The following is an 18,237-nucleotide window of genomic DNA, read 5'->3' on the forward strand; positions in this document are numbered from 1 at the left end:
ATGCTGCCTTCGCAAGATGCTTCCAAGATTTACCATGACAACTACATGCGGAACTCGCGGCCCATTGGGGTTCTGTGGGCTATATTCACCATATGTTTGGCCATTATTAACGTAGTGGTGTTTATTCTGCCCTACTGGATTGGGGACAGCGTGAACACCCCACACGCAGGCTATTTCGGCTTGTTCCACTACTGCGTGGGCACTGGAAACTCCAACCGGGAGCTCACTTGCCAAGGAACCTTCGCCGAATTCAGCGGCATCCCCTCGAGCGCGTTCAAAGCTGCCTCCTTCTTCGTGTTGCTGTCCATGGTGCTAATCTTGGGTTGTATTGCCTGCTTCACCCTTTTCTTATTCTGCAACACTGCCACTGTCTACAAGACGTGCGCCTGGATGCAGCTGCTATGCGGTAAGAGATTGGCGTTTGGGTAGCCACCTCCACGGATGGGCGCAAATTCATGCATTCTGCTCACGAACATTGATGGGTCAATTACTTTACACACTGTTCGTTGACGCGGGGGTGGGGGGGGGGGGAGTCCATTTAGCCATAGCCTACATCATGCATGATTTAATACCTGATATTTTTCACATTATATTGTTTAAGTTAATTTGGTTCTTATAATTTTATAATTCTGTTTCTAATGCCAATGACACTAGTGTAGGCCTGCCTATATGGCAACAATGGATCAGACAATTGAAAGAGAAAATATTATTTTCTTTTTTGACTAGTTTTGAATGGAACCCAGTGAAGGACGTGTAAAACAAAACAGTGATTTGCCTGGCATCAATGAGGCCGTATGAGCTCTTGTCATGCTCTGATCTGTTTCACCTGTCTTTGTGATTGTCTCCACCCACCTCTAGGTGTCTCCTGTTTTCCCCATTAGTCCCCGGTGTATTTATCCCTGTGTTTCCTGTCTCTTGTGTTTCCTGTCTCTCTCTGTGTCAGTTCGTCTTGTTTTGTCAAGTCAACCAGCGTTTTGCCTAGTTCCTAGTTTTTTCCTAACCCTTGCCTGTCCTGACGCCGAACCCGCTTGCCTGACCTCTCTTCCTGTTCTGATCTCGAGCCTGGCTATCCCCTTGTACTGTTTGGAGTCTGACCTGGTTTATGAACTCTCGCCTGTCCCCGACCTGCCTTTTGCCTACCCTTTTTAGTGTAATAAATATCAGAGCCCAACCACCTGCCTCCTGTGTCTGCATTCGGGTCTCGCCTTGTGCCCTTATAGCTCTATTTGTTGTTGTTTCTTTTACTGAGAGAATTCTGACAAAAACAGGAATAACTGTGACAGCAGTTTTGTTTGTTTGGGATCTCTGGCCTTGGTTTATAGAGGGAACCGATTATTTCAGCTCAGGTGTCACGTACCTGCCACACACACGCCAATTCACATATGCGCTCTGTCGCACAGAAGCCCCTCACTGATCTCTAATTGCACAACCTCCAAATGAATTATACATTGTGCAAATAAATGCGCTCTAAATGTGTGTAGCCCTAGGCTCTATGTCAGCATAGAGACAAAGTGGAGTCACAATTCAACTGCTCACACAAGACAAATGTGGCAGGGTCTAGAGACAATTACGGACTACAAAAAGAAAATCAGCCACAACACAGACACTGACGTCTTGCTTCCAGACAAACTAAACACCTTCTTTGCTCGCTTTGAGGGTAATACAGTGCCACTGACGCGACCCGCTACCAAGGACTGTGGGCTTTCCTTCTCCGTGGTCGACGTGAATAAGACATGTAAACGTGTTAACCCTCGCAAGGCTGCCGGTCCAGACGGCATCTCTAGCCGTGTCCTCACAGCATGCACAGACCAGCTGTCTGGTGTGTTTACAGACATATTCAATCTCTCCCTATCCCAGTCTGCTATCCCCACATGTTTCAAGATGGCCACCATTGTTCCTGTACTCAAGAAGGCAAAGGTAACTGAACTAAATGGCTATCGCCCCGTAGCACTCACTTCTGTCATGATGAAGTGCTTTGAGAGACTAGTCAAGGATCATATCACCTCCATCTTACCTGTCACCCAAGACCCACTTCAATTTGCTTACCGCTCCAATAGGTCCACAGACGATGCAATCACCATAAATCAAATCAAATCAAATCAAATGTATTTATATAGCCCTTCGTACATCAGCTGATATCTCAAAGTGCTGTACAGAAACCCAGCCTAAAACCCCAAACAGCAAGCAATGCAGGTGTAGAAGCACGGTGGCTAGGAAAAACTCCCTAGAAAGGCCAAAACCTAGGAAGAAACGTAGAGAGGAACCGGGCTATGTGGGGTGGCCAGTCCTCTTCTGGCTGTGCCGGGTGGAGATTATAAGAGAACATGGCCAAGATGTTCAAATGTTCATAAATGACCAGTATGGTCGAATAATAATAACAGTTGAAACTGGAGCAGCAGCACGGCCAGGTGGACTGGGGACAGCAAGGAGCCAACCCAGACAGGATGACCACATCAGTGAATCAACCCACTCAGGTGACGCACCCCCTCCAGGGACGGCATGAGAGAGCCCCAGTAAGCCAGTGACTCAGCCCCTGTAATAGGGTTAGAGGCAGAGAATCCCAGTGGAAAGAGGGGAACCGGCCAGGCAGAGACAGCAAGGGCGGTTCGTTGCTCCAGAGCCTTTCCGTTCACCTTCCCACTCCTGGGCCAGACTACACTCAATCATATGACCCACTGAAGAGATGAGTCTTCAGTAGAGACTTGAAGGTTGAGACCGAGTTTGCGTCTCTGACATGGGTAGGCAGACCGTTCCATAAAAATTGAGCTCTATAGGAGAAAGCCCTGCCTCCAGCTGTTTGCTTAGAAATTCTAGGGACAATTAGGAGGCCTGCGTCTAACTGCGTCTAATAACACTGCACTGCCCTATCCCATCTGGACAAAAGGAATACCTACAGTGTGTAAGAATGCTGTTCATTGAGTATAGCTGTGCAATTGGGTCCTGGACTTCCTGACAGGCCGCCCCCAGGTGGTAGAGGTAGGAAACAACATCTCCACTTCACTGATCCTCAACACTGGGGCCCCACAAGGGGGCATCAAGTTTGCAGACGACACAACAGCACAACATGATTACCAACAACAACGAGACAGCCTACAGGGAGGAGGTGAGGGCACACGGAGTGTGGTGTCAGCAAAATAACCTCTCACTCAACGTTAGCAAAACAAAGGAGATGATTGTGGACTTCAGGAAACAGCAGAGGGAGCATCCCCCTATCCACATCGAAGGGACAGCATTGGAGAAAGTGGAAAGTTTTAAGTTCCTCTGCGTACACATCACAGACACACTGAAATGGTCCACCCACACAGACAGTGTGGTGAAGAAGGCGCAACAGCGCACAACTGCAAGGCTCTCCAGAGGGTGGTGCGGTCTGCACAAATCATCACCAGGGGTGAACTACCTGCACTCCAGGATACCTATAGCACCCAATGTCACAGGAATGCCAAAAAGATCATCAAGGACAACAACCACCCAAGCCATTGCCTGTTCACCCCGTTACCATCCAGAAGGCGAGGTCAGTACAGATGCATCAAAGCTGGGACCGAGAGACTGAAAAACAGCTTCTATCTCAAGGCCATCAGACTGTTAAACAGCCATCACTAACACAGATAGGCTGCTGCTTAAATACAGTCTTGAAATCATTGGCTACTTTAATAAATGGATCACTAGTCACTTTAATAATAACACTTTAATAATGTTTACATATCTTGCACTACTCATCTCATATGTATAGACTGTGTTTTATACCATCTATTGCATCTTGCCTATGCCGCTCGATCATCGCTCATCCACATATTTATGTGTATATATTTTTATTCCATTCCTTTACTTAGATTTGTGTGTATTAGGTATTTGTTGTGGAATTGTTAGATTACATGTTAGATATTACTGCACTGTCGGAACTAGAAGCACAAGCATTTTGCTACCCTCCCAATAACATCTGCTAGCCATATGTATGTGACCAATACAATTTGATTTGATGATTTGACATAAAATGGAATGTTTTTTTTTACGGTATTCCTATAACTGTTTCATCCTCTCGTGCCGAACCAAACCAAACTGTGCTGGCTTAGAAATTTAACTTTCACCTTGCCCTTTTCTGTAGGGTTTCAACTACTACAGTATGGTGGTTTGGCTCTGTAGTTTGAAATGTTCTCTACAGCTCCATATTATTTTCCTATTTTCCCCCTCTCACTCCATCGCCCTTACTCCCTTCCCTCAGGTCTAGCCCTTGTCGTGGTGGCAGGGTTTTCCCAGGATGCATTGTGTGTAGCATCAGGTCGGCAGACGGTGTGAAACTGTGGCTGAACTCACTGTGCTTTAGCTTCATGCTTGCTTTTTCTCTCACCGGGAACAAACTCGGAGGACTGTTTGTTCTCGGCTTTTAGCACTTATACCTCCCTTTCTTTTTAAATGTAGTCAACCGTTTTTCTTAGAAGACTACCTTTGCATCTACTCAAAACAGAGCTGCTCTTGCAGGAGTAATGACTCCATGTGTTAATATGTATTAACCTTCCTCATACGTAGGCTACATAGGTCATTTTGTTTCCGTAAGCACTTCATAACTACATCCCTTCTGTACCAAATTACAGCTGGCTTCAGTCTTGAGATGTACCAAATTACAGCTGGCTTCAGTCTTGAGATGTACCAAATTACAGCTGGCTTCAGTCTTGAGATGTACCAAATTACAGCTGGCTTCAGTCTTGAGAGCAGCAATTTCTTTTTTAAATGGTACATTTTTATTTCACCTTTATTTAACCAGGTAAACTAGTTGAGAACAATAGGCTTCCGTAAGAGAATGGAGGGTAGAATACTACAAGGTATCCTCGACCGGTGTTGGCCTATGACATTCCTTAAAAAGTCAAAATCAAACGAGTCGAACAACATTCTTTTAAAATATACTGTGTATTTCTGTGAATGTCTTTTTTTAAACTGGCAACCGTTTGTCATGCTGACACAAGCTCATAAACTCATGACCTATAAAATACAGGCCACATAGGTGGTTTGCTGGGTCAGTACAAAATAGTGAAGTGCAGACAAATTCTATTAGATATTGACTGTCGGCTCCAAAGGTGTCAGGAAGAGCACAGACGGGCTCCCAATGACAGGTTTCCTCCAGTGTTTGTGGGCTAAGAAGTTAAACTCTCTGACAGGTCATCAGAAGAGAAGTAATTGGAAGAAACCACATTACATCCACTTTCATTGAACCTTTCTGGAAAAGTACACTCAATAAGATATTGAGTTGCTCAATCCAGATAAATTTTTATTTCCAAAACTGTTAGCTCAATGACATGAGTAAGATCCAGACAACGCAGAGGAGAAGGGGTTTTGACCACACTTTACATTACATAGGCATTACTCCAGAGTACCTATGAGGGAATAACTGTAATCATCCTGTACCAGCAAGGTACACAAGCACATTCAGTAGATACATATGTACTGCTGTATCGATGTAATACAAGTAGAGACAAAAATTGCTAATGTGGAACTACTGTACATCTATTTATGTTATTTCTAGCTTAATATTTGTACCTATAAACTTCTATCACACCACTGGTAGTGGCTTCTGGGATAAGGCCTATGTAATGGTCTGTGTGGTAGTGGCTTCTGGGATAAGGCCTATGTAATGGTCTGTGTGGTAGTGGCTTCTGGGATAAGGCCTATGTAATGGTCTGTGTGGTAGTGGCTTCTGGGATAAGGCCTATGTAATGGTCTGTGTGGTAGTGGCTTCTGGGATAAGGCCTATGTAATGGTCTGTGTGGTAGTGGCTTCTGGGATAAGGCCTATGTAATGGTCTGTGTGGTAGTGGCTTCTGGGATAAGGCCTATGTAAGTAATGGTCTGTGTGGTAGTGGCTTCTGGGATAAGGCCTATGTAATGGTCTGTGTGGTAGGTTTTTGTCATATCATCTGGTCTATCCTGTACAATCCTGAAGCGTTTCAGTGTTGTTTCCACAGCCAGGTGCTATGGGAGCTTTACTGGGGTAATAGTCAGGCTTTCCAAAACTCCCAGAGCAATTTTGAAGGGCTCAGCAAAAGCCTCTGGTTCAAACGGAGCGCGACCAACCCGGAGGGAGCTGGAGAGGGGAGGCGAGAGGGAAAAGCGGGCATTTGAAGGGATTATGCTAAACGATACATTTAACTGGAGCTAACCCCATTGTTAAAAATCTACTTGATTTTCGCTGGTGACTCTATGAGAGCTAGCATCACTTTGGGGGAAATCACTTTGGAACCTTCTAAATCCATCCATTATAGCTAAACAGCAACGCATTGGGCCAAGCCTGCACACTGGGTAGTATGAGTGGCTTAGGATACTATTTATTACTATCTATTACAAACACAGAGAGAGCATGTTTACATTGCCAAAGCAAGTGAAATAGAAAATAAACTAAAGTGAAATAAACAATACAAAAATAACAGTAAACATTACACTTACAAAAGCTCCAAAAGAATAAAGACATTTCAAATGTCATGTTATGTATATACGTACACAGTATTATAAACAGTTATATACAATATATACAGTATTGTAATGATGTGTGTACACTCTCTCTCTACCTCTCTCTCTCTCTGTGTTACTCTCTCTCTCTGTGTTACTCTCTCTCAGTGTTACTTTTCCTCTCTGTGTTTCTCACTCACTCACTCACTCACTCACTCACTCACTCACTCACTCACTCTGGTCTAATTCCCTGAGATCTGGATCTTCTCTGGAAAATCATTATTTTAGTATTTTTGGGGTTTACTGCCAGGTTTACTGCCCTCTCTCTCTCTCTCTCTCTCTCTCTCTCTCTCTTCTCTCTCTCTCTCTCTCTCTCTCTCTCTCTCTCTCTCTCTCTCTCTCTCTCTCTCTCTCTCTCTCTCTCTCTCTCTCTCTCCCAGTTGCCCATTCCCTCTATCCCACACTGCACAGGGCCTGAGCTCAAAGGCGTTAGGCGAGTCGTGGTGGAGTTGATCCGTCCTTCTCCGTGGGCCCAGTTGGTTGCCATGGTTTCATGACCTTCCCATATTGTGGCGCTAACGGCTCGAGTAGCTTCTTATTTGCCACCCTGTTTGTGTTTCTGTCCTTCCTCCTCATTCCACTCTCATTACTCCTCCTTTATGTCTGTCTCGCTCTCTGTCTCACTGTCTCTCCTTCTGTTTCTCTCTCTATCGCTGTCTCACTCTCCTCCTTTCTCTCTGTCTATCACTGTCTGTCTCTCCTGTTTCTCTCTCTATCGCTGTCTCACCGTCTCTCCTTCTGTCTTTCTCTCTACCACTATCTCACTGTCTCTCCTTCTGTCTCTCTCTCTATCGCTGTCTCACTCTCTCCTTCTCTCTCTCTATCGCTGTCTCACCTTCTGTCTCTCTCTCTATCACTGTCTCACTGTCTCTCCTTCTGTCTCACTCTCTCCTTCTCTCTCTCAATTGCTGTCTCACCGTCTCTCCTTCTGTCTCTCTCTCTACCACTGTCTCACTGTCTCTCCTTCTGTCTCTCTCTCTATCGCTGTCTCACTGTCTCTCCTTCTGTCTCTCCTTTCCCTCGCTCTCTTTTCTCCCTTCCCTCGCTCTCCTCCTTTTTTCTCATACCGTGAGAGAGACCTAGTACAGTGTGACAGCAGAGGGATCGTGACTTGTATCTAATGTTTGAGTATGTGTGCGTGGAGAGTGTGTGTGTGTGTGTGTGTGTGCGCGTTAATCTTGAAGTCTTGCTGTGCTGATAGTTGTAAGAGCAATGCTCTTGGATAATTGGCTGCTTTGACCAATCTTACATGGGTCACTGTTCCACTAATTTGAGAAATGCTCTCTCACACACACACACACATACTTGCATTCACACACACACACACACACACACACACACACACACACACACACACACACACACACACACACACACACACACACACACACACACACACACACACACACACACACACACATACGTCCATAACACTCGCACACACACATGTCCATAACAAACACACACACATACATACATTCGTCCATAGCACCTGGTTCCCTGCTGGATGTCTCTCTTTCTCTGCTCCATCTTGTCGACTGTGGACCGTATGTTAAACTAAAGAGAAGATGACATCCCCCTCAAAATAACGCTCTTTGATTATCCAATATCAGCTTCGATGCAGGTGCTATGAAAAGGAATGGACAATGCTACTGATAGAAACACAATGCTACTGATAGGAAACACAATGCTACTGATAGGAAAGACAATGCTACTGATAGGAAACACAATGCTACTGATAGGAAAGACAATGCTACTGATAGGAAACACAATGCTACTGATAGAAACACAATGCTACTGATAGGAAACACAATGCTACTGATAGAAACACAATGCTACTGATAGGAAAGACAATGCTACTGATAGGAAAGACAATGCTACTGATAGGAAACACAATGCTACTGATAGGAAACACAATGCTACTGATAGGAAACACAATGCTACTGATAGAAACACAATGCTACTGATAGAAACACAATGCTACTGATAGAAACACAATGCTACTGATAGAAACACAATGCTACTGATAGAAACACAATGCTACTGATAGAAACACAATGCTACTGATAGAAACACAATGCTACTGATAGGAAACACAATGCTACTGATAGGAAAGACAATGCTACTGATAGAAACACAATGCTACTGATAGGAAACACAATGCTACTGATAGAAACACAATGCTACTGATAGGAAACACAATGCTACTGATAGAAACACAATGCTACTGATAGGAAACACAATGCTACTGATAGGAAAGACAATGCTACTGATAGGAAAGACAATGCTACTGATAGGAAAGACAATGCTACTGATAGGAAACACAATGCTACTGATAGGAAACACAATGCTACTGATAGGAAACACAATGCTACTGATAGAAACACAATGCTACTGATAGAAACACAATGCTACTGATAGAAACACAATGCTACTGATAGAAACACAATGCTACTGATAGGAAACACAATGCTACTGATAGAAACACAATGCTACTGATAGGAAACACAATGCTACTGATAGAAACACAATGCTACTGATAGGAAACACAATGCTACTGATAGAAACACAATGCTACTGATAGAAACACAATGCTACTGATAGGAAACACAATGCTACTGATAGAAACACAATGCTACTGATAGGAAACACAATGCTACTGATAGGAAACACAATGCTACTGATAGAAACACAATGCTACTGATAGGAAACACAATGCTACTGATAGGAAAGACAATGCTACTGATAGAAACACAATGCTACTGATAGAAACACAATGCTACTGATAGGAAAGACAATGCTACTGATAGAAACACAATGCTACTGATAGGAAACACAATGCTACTGATAGGAAAGACAATGCTACTGATAGAAACACAATGCTACTGATAGGAAAGACAATGCTACTGATAGAAACACAATGCTACTGATAGAAACACAATGCTACTGATAGGAAAGACAATGCTACTGATAGAAACACAATGCTACTGATAGAAACACAATGCTACTGATAGGAAAGACAATGCTACTGATAGGAAACACAATGCTACTGATAGGAAACACAATGCTACTGATAGGAAAGACAATGCTACTGATAGAAACACAATGCTACTGATAGGAAAGACAATGCTACTGATAGAAACACAATGCTACTGATAGAAACACAATGCTACTGATAGGAAAGACAATGCTACTGATAGAAACACAATGCTACTGATAGAAACACAATGCTACTGATAGGAAACACAATACTAATTCAAAAGAGCTGAAATTGGAACTGAGAAGTAGAATGAACGGCGTCATTGTTAAATTAATTGGCATTCATTCAATGAAATGATACCTGATATAAACTGAGTAAAAGGTTATGTTATGGAGATGAATAAGATAGTGCTTCAACCAATATGAAATGTTGCTGAGGTGTATACAGTAATCATGGTTTTACCTTTATTTAAATGCTCAAACTAACTAACACAACTGGGTTAAGATCATTTATCATTCTTAAAAGACCTGAAGCACTGTACAGGATGTTTTTTCCAGTTTGGTTTAGTAGTTCTGATGTACTATTTACAGTATGTGTATGTTTGTGTGCCTCTGATGGCTTTGATTTATTCCCGTATGTGATCATGTGCTTGTGAAAATGTATGTGTGTGTGTGTGTATGTTTGCTTGTGTGTGTGTGTGTGTTTGCTTGTCTGTGTGTGCAGTCTGGCGTTAGCGTTGGGTTAACAGAATAATTGATTAAGTCATTTGTTCCTCCACCTCTCCCAGCTCGGCCAACGAAAAGTGAATTAACACCTATGGAACTATAACACCTATGATGCCTCGAGGGACATCTGGGAAATGTAGTTATGTTCAAAGAGCATGGGAAAATCTATTTCTCAGCTGACTTTTCCAAGTTCTTCCACACTCTTCTCGACAAACCATTTCTGTATGGACCTGGCTTTGTGCGGAGGGCATTGTCATGCTGAAACAGGAAAGGGCCTTCCCCAAACTGCATCAAAGTTGGAAGAACAGAATCGTATAGATTGTCATTGTTTGCTGTAGTATAATGATTTCCCTTCACTGGAACTAAGGGGCCCGAACCATGAAAGACAGCCACAGACCATTATCCCTGCTCCACCAAACTTTACAGTTGGCACTATGCATTCTAGCTGGTAGCATTCAAATCCAGGTTTGTCAGTCGGACTGACAGATTGTGAAGTGTGATTCATCACTACAGAGAACACGTTTCCACTGCTTCAGAGTCCAATGGCGGCGAGCTTTACACCACACCAGCCGACGCTTGGCATTGCACATGGTGATCTTAGGTTTGTGTCCGGCTGCTCGGTCACAGTTTACCATATATGCATAGTCACTTTACAACTGCAGATTACCCCTTTAAATGAAATGTTTCTACAATATGTTTTATTACTGTGTAATATATAACAAGACAGTAGGCTACCAGAGTCCTATATAGAGAGTTTAGCAAACTGTTTGTCACATTGTCGCTTCGTGCCAAGCCGTCTGTGTCAGTGTCCTGTCATTGTTACAGATGGTGGCGCCAACATGCAGCCCATTACAATTCTACATCTCAAACAGACCGAAGTCTGTACCTCTATTTCCCTGCTCTCTGTGGCATCAGACCAGTCTATGAAATCAGCAGGGAACCAGTTAGAGGACACACCTCCAGATCATCTGATAGAGGATACATCCCAAATAGCACCCTATTCCCTATATAGTGCACTACTTTTGACCAGGGCCGATAATGCACTAGTTTTGACCAGTGCCCTATGAGCCATATCAAAGTAGTACACTGCATAGGGAATAGAGTGCCATTAGGGATGCAAGCAAATAGACGCTCACGGCCTCCCGGGTGGCGCAGTGGTTAATGGCACTGTACTGCAGCGCCAGCTGTGCCATCAGAGACTCTGGGTTCGCGCCCAGGCTCTGTTGTAACCGGCCGTGACCGGGAGGTCCGTGGGGCGACGCACAATTGGCCTAGCGTCGGGTTAGGGAGGGCTTGGCCGGTAGGGATGTCCTTGTCTCATCGCGCACCAGCGACTCCTGTGGCGGGCCGGGCGCAGTGTGCGCTAACCAAGGTTGCCAGGTGCGCGGTGTTTCCTCCGACACATTGGTGCGGCTGGCTTCCGGGTTGGATGCGCGCTGTGTTAAGAAGCAGTGCGGCTTGGTTGAGTTGTGTATCGAAGGACGCATGACTTTCAACCTTTGTCTCTCCCGAGCCCGAATGGGAGTTGTAGCGATGAGACAAGATAGTAGCTACTAAAACAATTGGATACCATGGAATTGGGGAGAAAAAGGGGTAAAAATTCAAAATAAATAAATAAAATAGACACTCACATGGGACCACGACTCCTCCAGCTAATGTCGACTGGCCTCTCCATTTAGGAGCGCTTCTCCAAGCCTTATTACCGCGGCGGCAGGGTAGCCTAGTGGACTAGTAACCGGAAGGTTGCGCGTTCAAACCCCCGAGCTGACAAGGTCTGTCGTTCTGCCCCTGAACAGGCAGTTCCTAGGCTGTCATTGAAAATAAGAATTTGTTCTTAACTGACTTGCCTGGTAAAATAAAAAAAATAAACCTCTTTTGTTGTTTAGTAATTGTAATTGTCCCCAAATCAAATAAATCCCCAATAAAGTATTTTTCTCACAAAATAATTCAAGCTGCTCAAAAGCCCAAAGCGCAAAGCTAGAAAAAGCATAGAAGTAGATCTGTATTTAATAATAGACCGCTCTCAGTTGGTCACTACTTAGCTATAATCTTGGTGTACATCCACAGTGCACTTCTTGTGGGTGTATCCCCTTGTCCTTTTAATTGGGAGCTGCCGCAGTTCTGCATGAGAAAGAGTTTGTCTGAGTCCCAAATTGAACCCTATTTTCTACATAGTGCACTACGTTTGAGCAAAGCCCAGGAGCAGGACAGGAGTGATGGAGGTGGCACTAGTGTTACATCAGGGCACTGTCTCCCTGCAGACAGAACAGAACAATAAATAATTGTCAATTAATCATTAAGTCTAAATCTTGTTCACCTGTGTCTGCCAGCCACAATCAGAAGGCAGCCAATCAGAACACAGAGTAACAGGAGTGGGGAGGAATTTGATCAGGTAAATCATACGTTGATGTCAATGGAAGAATTAAGTGAAAACTCGAGATTAGAGCACAGATCTCAAGTTAGAATTCAAGCCTAAATTAATTGTCTAAAGTCCAGGGCCATATTCATTAAGTGTAGGAGTGCTGATCTACAATACGTTTTTAGATCATAATGAATAATCATAATCAATTCATTATGATTATTGACTAAAGAAGATGGTGCCGGAAGAAATGGCAGCCATTTTACGGGTGACTAATTGTGCTATTATGTGTCTTTTTTCGTGATATTTGTAACTTATTTTGTACATAATGTTTCTGCCACCGTATCTTTCGGCAAAAAATTGCTTCTGGAAATCAGGACAGCGATCACTCACCTCGGATTAGACAAAGATGTTTTCTTCAAAAAGCAGGAAGCACAGGATGTACTTCAGACACCCAACAAGGCCGAAATCCCCGTCATTAGCAAGAAAAAGAGACACAGGTTCAGAGGACACAGGGCGGGGAGCCTCGTAAACATCCTCCGACGGCTACTGGGAAATCTGCCCTTACCATCAATATCACTTGCCAACGTACAATCAGTGGACAAGAAATTAGACGAGGTACGTTCACGTATATCCTACCAACGGGACATCAAAAACTATAACATCTTATGTTTCACCGAATCGTGGCTGAATGATGACATGAATAACATTCAGCTGGCGGGATATACGCTGCACCGGCTAGATAGAACAGCACACTCTGGTAATACAGGCGGGCTGTGTATATTTGTAAACAAAAGCTGATGCACGAAATCTAAGGAAGTCTCTAGATTTTGCTCGACTGTAGTAAAGTCTCATGATAAGCTATAGACCACACTACTTACCAAGAGAATTTTCATTAAAAAAAATTGTGGCTGTTTATTTACTACCACAGACGCTGGCACTAAGACCACACTGAGTCACCTGTATAAGGAAATAAGAAAACAGGAAACCGCTCACCCAGAGATGGCGCTCCTAGAGGTCAGGACTTTAATGCAATTTTACCAAATTTCTATCAGCATGTTAAATGCGCAACCAGAGGGAAAATAATTCTAGATCCCCTTTACTCCACACACAGAGACGTGTACAAAGCTCTCCCTCGCCCTCCATTTGGCATATCTGACCATAATTATATGCTCCTGATTCCTTCTTACAAGGAAAAACTAAATCAGGAAGTACCAGTGACTCGGTCTATTAAAAAGTGGTCAGATGAAGCAGATGCTAAACTACAGGACTGTTTTGCTATCACAGACTGAAATATGTTCTGGGATTCCAGAACATATTCCTTCCAATGGCATTGAGGAGTACACCACATCAGTCACTGGCTTTATCAATAAGTGCATCTAGGACGTTGTCCCCACAGTGACTGTACGTACATACCCCAACCAGAAGCCATAGATTACAGGTAACATTCGCACTGAGCTAAAGGGAGAGCTGCCGTTTTCAAGGTGCGGGACAATACCTTATATGAAATCCTGCTATGCCCTCAGACTAACCATCAAACAGGCAAAGTGCCAATACAGGGCTAAGATTGAATCGTACTACACCGGCTTCGACGCTCGTCGGATGTGGCAGGGCCTGCAAACTATTGCAGCCTACAAAGGGAAGCACAGCCGCGAGCTGCCCAGTGACACGAGCCTACCAGACGAGCTAAATCACTTCTATGCTCGCTTCGAGGCAAGAAACACTGAGGCATGCATGAGAGGACCAGCTGTTCCGGACAACTGTGTGATCATGCTCTCCGTAGCCGACGTGAGTAAGACCTTTAAACAGATCAACATTCACAAGGCTGCTGGGCCAGACGGATTATCAGGACAACTGGCAGTTGTCTTCACTGACATTTTCAACATATCCCTGATTGAGTCTGTAATTCCAACATGCTTCAAGCAGACCACCATAGTCCCTGTGCCCAAGAGCACTAAGGTAACCTGCCTAAATGACTACAGACCCGTAGCACTCACGCCCGTAGCCATGAAGTGCTTTGAAAGGCTGGTAATGGCTCACATTAACACCATTATCCCAGAAACCCTAGACCCACTCCAATTTGCATACCGCTCAAACAGATCCACAGATGATGACATCTCTACTGCACTCCACACTGCCCTTTCCCACCTGGACAAAAGGAACACCTATGTGAGAATGCTATTCACTGACTACAGCTCAGCGTTCAACACCATAGTGCCCTCAAAGCTCATCACTAAGCTATGGATCCTGGGACTAAACACCCCCCTCTGCAACTGGATCCTGGACTTCCTGACGGGCAGCCCCCAGGTGGTGAGGGTAGGCAGCAATACATCTGCCATGCTGATCCTCAACACTGGAGCCCCTCAGGGGTGCGTGCTCAGTCCCCTCCTGTACTACCTGTTCATCCACGACTGCATGGCAGGGCACGACAGTGGAAGGCCTGATCACCGACAACGATAAGGCAGCCTATAGGGAGGAGGTCAGAGACCTGGCCGGGTGGTGCCAGAATAACAACCTATCCCTCAACGTAATCAAGACAAAGGAGATGATTGTGGACTACAGGAAAAGGAGGACCGAGCACGCCCCCATTCTCATCGACGGGGTTATAGTGGAGCAGGTTGAGAGATTCAAAGCTCCTTTTTGTCCACATTAAGAACAAACAAGAATGGTCCAAACACACCAAGACAGTCGTGTAGAGGGCACGACAAAACCTATTCCCAATCAGGAAACTAAAAAGATTTTCATGGGTCCTAAGATCCTCAAAAGGTTCTACAGCTGGAACATCGAGAGCATAACCTGACTGGTTACATCACTGCCTGGTACAGCAACTGCTCGGCCTCCGACCGCAAGACGGTAGTGCGTACGGCCCAATACATCACTGAGGCTAAGCTGACTGCCATCCAGGACCTCTATACCAGGCGGTGTCAGAGGAAGGCCCTAAAAATGGTCCAAGACCCCAGCCACCTCAGTCATAGACTGTTCTCTCTGCTACCGCATGGCAAGCGGTACCGGAGCACCAAGTCTAGGACCAAAAGGTTTCTCAACCGTTTTTACCACCAAGCCATGCCTCCTGAACAAGTAATCAAATGGCTACCCGGACTATGCATTGTGCCCCGTCACTCCCGCCCAACCCCTCCCCTCCCCCACCCACCATCCTCCTCTTTTACGCTGCTGCTACTCTCTGTTTATCATCTATGCATGGTCACTTTAACTATACATTCATGTACATATTACCTCAATTAGCCCGACTAACCAGTGCCCCCGCACATTGACTCTGTACCGGTACCACCTGTATATAGCCCCGCTACTGTTATTTTCACTGTCATTTTTCTGTTTTCTTATTATTTTGTATTTCTTCATGTGACAAATAAACTTTGATTTGATTTGATTAATGTGTATGGACAGGGAACACCTGATCCTAGATTAGCACTCCTACCCTGAGACGCTTTATGAGTACAAGCCCAGAGTTCCCTCATGCAAAGAGTTCTCCTTCCTTCAGATTGAATCAGAAGGAGGGAGTTAATCAGGAGGAACGGCCCAATAAAACAACACGTTTTGGGGACCCATCTGTAGTGTGAGGTCTTGGTTTGCATCTGGCCTGTAGACCGTTGTTTCCCAACTCTGGTCCTCCACTACCCCCAACAGGACACATTTTGTTGTAGCCCATTATCGTGATCTAATGAAGTAATATAACGTTACTAGTACTCCATTCCAGTGTGATCTAATGAAGTAATATAACGTTAATAGTACTCCATTCCAGTGTGATCTAATGAAGTAATATAACGTTACTAGTACTCCATTCCAGTGTGATCTAATGAAGTAATATAACGTTAATAGTACTCCATTCCAGTGTGATCTAATGAAGTAATATAACGTTACTAGTACTCCATTCCAGTGTGATCTAATGAAGTAATATAACGTTACTAGTACTCCATTCCAGTGTGATCTAATGAAGTAATATAACGTTACTAGTACTCCATTCCAGCGTGATCTAATGAACTAATATAACTTCTAAAATGTTATGCCTGAGTCTAGAGGATATTATCGGTTATTAGTTTATTATTATTATTAGTCTACACTGAAATAAACATTTTATTTGTGTTCACCAAAGTGGAATACATTGTGGTTAGTGTAGCGAGAGAAAGAAACAAACAAACAAAGAACAAGAGAGAGAGAAAGAGATGAAGTGGCTCCCCAGGGCATGATGAATAGTGCGTGAGGAAGCAACCCGTTACGATGGTGGTTTTAATTGAAACTCAGTCATTAAAATGCTAATCAGACCAGAAAAATAAAGGTGTTTGCTGTTGTGTATCTAGTGTTTAATTATTCGATTTTGTGTGTATGTGTGTGTGTGTTTCTACAGTACACTTATGTTTGCATGTGTCTGTTGTGCATGTGTGAGTTTGTGTGTGTGTGTGTGTGTGTGTGTGTGTGTGTGTGTGTGTGGCTAAATGAAAGCAGTGATAGACGAGGGCCAGTTCTCCTTGTTATGTGACCGAAGAACAGTTGTAAATCCTGCTCCAGACAAAGGGGACAGATGCCCATAGGACACAGTGTTATGAATCAATTTCAGGGAGGTACAGTATATGAGGTTGGGGAGAGAGGAAAGGAGGGGGGGGGGGGTCATAGTAACGATGAATCTGAATCAATATCAGTCTTTCTTCATATCAGACGCCCTAAATATCCTTCTATCTTATTTTTCTCACAATTGTTCCATCTCTTTCCCCTCTCTTTTTTGGGGTTCTTCTCCACATTTTCGCTCTCCTTTCTGACTGTATCCTTTCTATGCCAATCATTTTTTCATCCTCCCTTTCTTTCCTACTCCTTTGAGGCTTTCTTTCACTCTGGCATTCTCCCTCCATCCCTCCCTCCCATCATCCCTCTATTTCTCCACCTTCCCTCCCTCCCTCTGTTCCTCCACTTCCCTCCCTCCATCCATTCCCCCACCTTCACTCCCTCCCACATACCCTCCCTCCCTCCCTCCATCCATTCCCCCACCTTCACTCCCTCCCACATACCCTCCCTCCCTCCCTCCATCCATTCCCCCACCTTCACTCCCTCCCTCCCTCCCTCCATCCATTCCCCCAACTTCACTCCCTCCCACATACCCTCCCTCCATCCCTCCCACCTTCCCTTCCTCTCACCATCTTTTTCTCTCCCTCTTCTTCATTATCAATAATAAAAAAAGCGCTCTGCCTCCTCTCCTCCTCGGTGTGTGAGTGTGTGTGACAGCAGTGGATCAAAGGACCTTCTACCTCCACAGCATAGATAGGCACTGGTAGATCGGCGCCCGTAGTACGGCGCCCGTAGATCGGCGCTCGTATATTTAGATGTCTTTATTTATTTAGATGCATATATTTAGATGTCTTTATTTCATTGATCCCTAATATTCTGAACCTGTTCTCTCAATATATTCTAGTCTGACGACAAAATTCTAACTTAAAGGTACACCGTATTTAAAGGGATGGCTTTTGATAAATGTACTGAAACCCCTATTGAATGAAAAAGCCCAACTGAGTGATCCGGGTCAACAGTATCAAATGTAACAGTCTTGATTCCATCCTTCTCCTCGCCTTGAACCAGGGACCCTCTGCATACATCGACAACAGTCAGCCACAAAGCATCTTTACCTATCGCTCAAAAAAAAGCCTCGGTCCTTACAGAGCTAAGGAAACAAGC

The 18,237-nt window shown here is 44.3% G+C and overlaps 1 pseudogene; it reads left to right on the forward strand.

The window, feature by feature from the left end:
• Window positions 1–18,237, forward strand: part of LOC139413829 (LHFPL tetraspan subfamily member 3 protein-like) — a 32,469-nt pseudogene continuing 14,232 nt past the window's right edge.

This window comes from Oncorhynchus clarkii, chromosome 7 (assembly GCF_045791955.1).
Source record: "Oncorhynchus clarkii lewisi isolate Uvic-CL-2024 chromosome 7, UVic_Ocla_1.0, whole genome shotgun sequence".
In the NCBI taxonomy this organism is placed as follows: domain Eukaryota; kingdom Metazoa; phylum Chordata; class Actinopteri; order Salmoniformes; family Salmonidae; genus Oncorhynchus; species Oncorhynchus clarkii.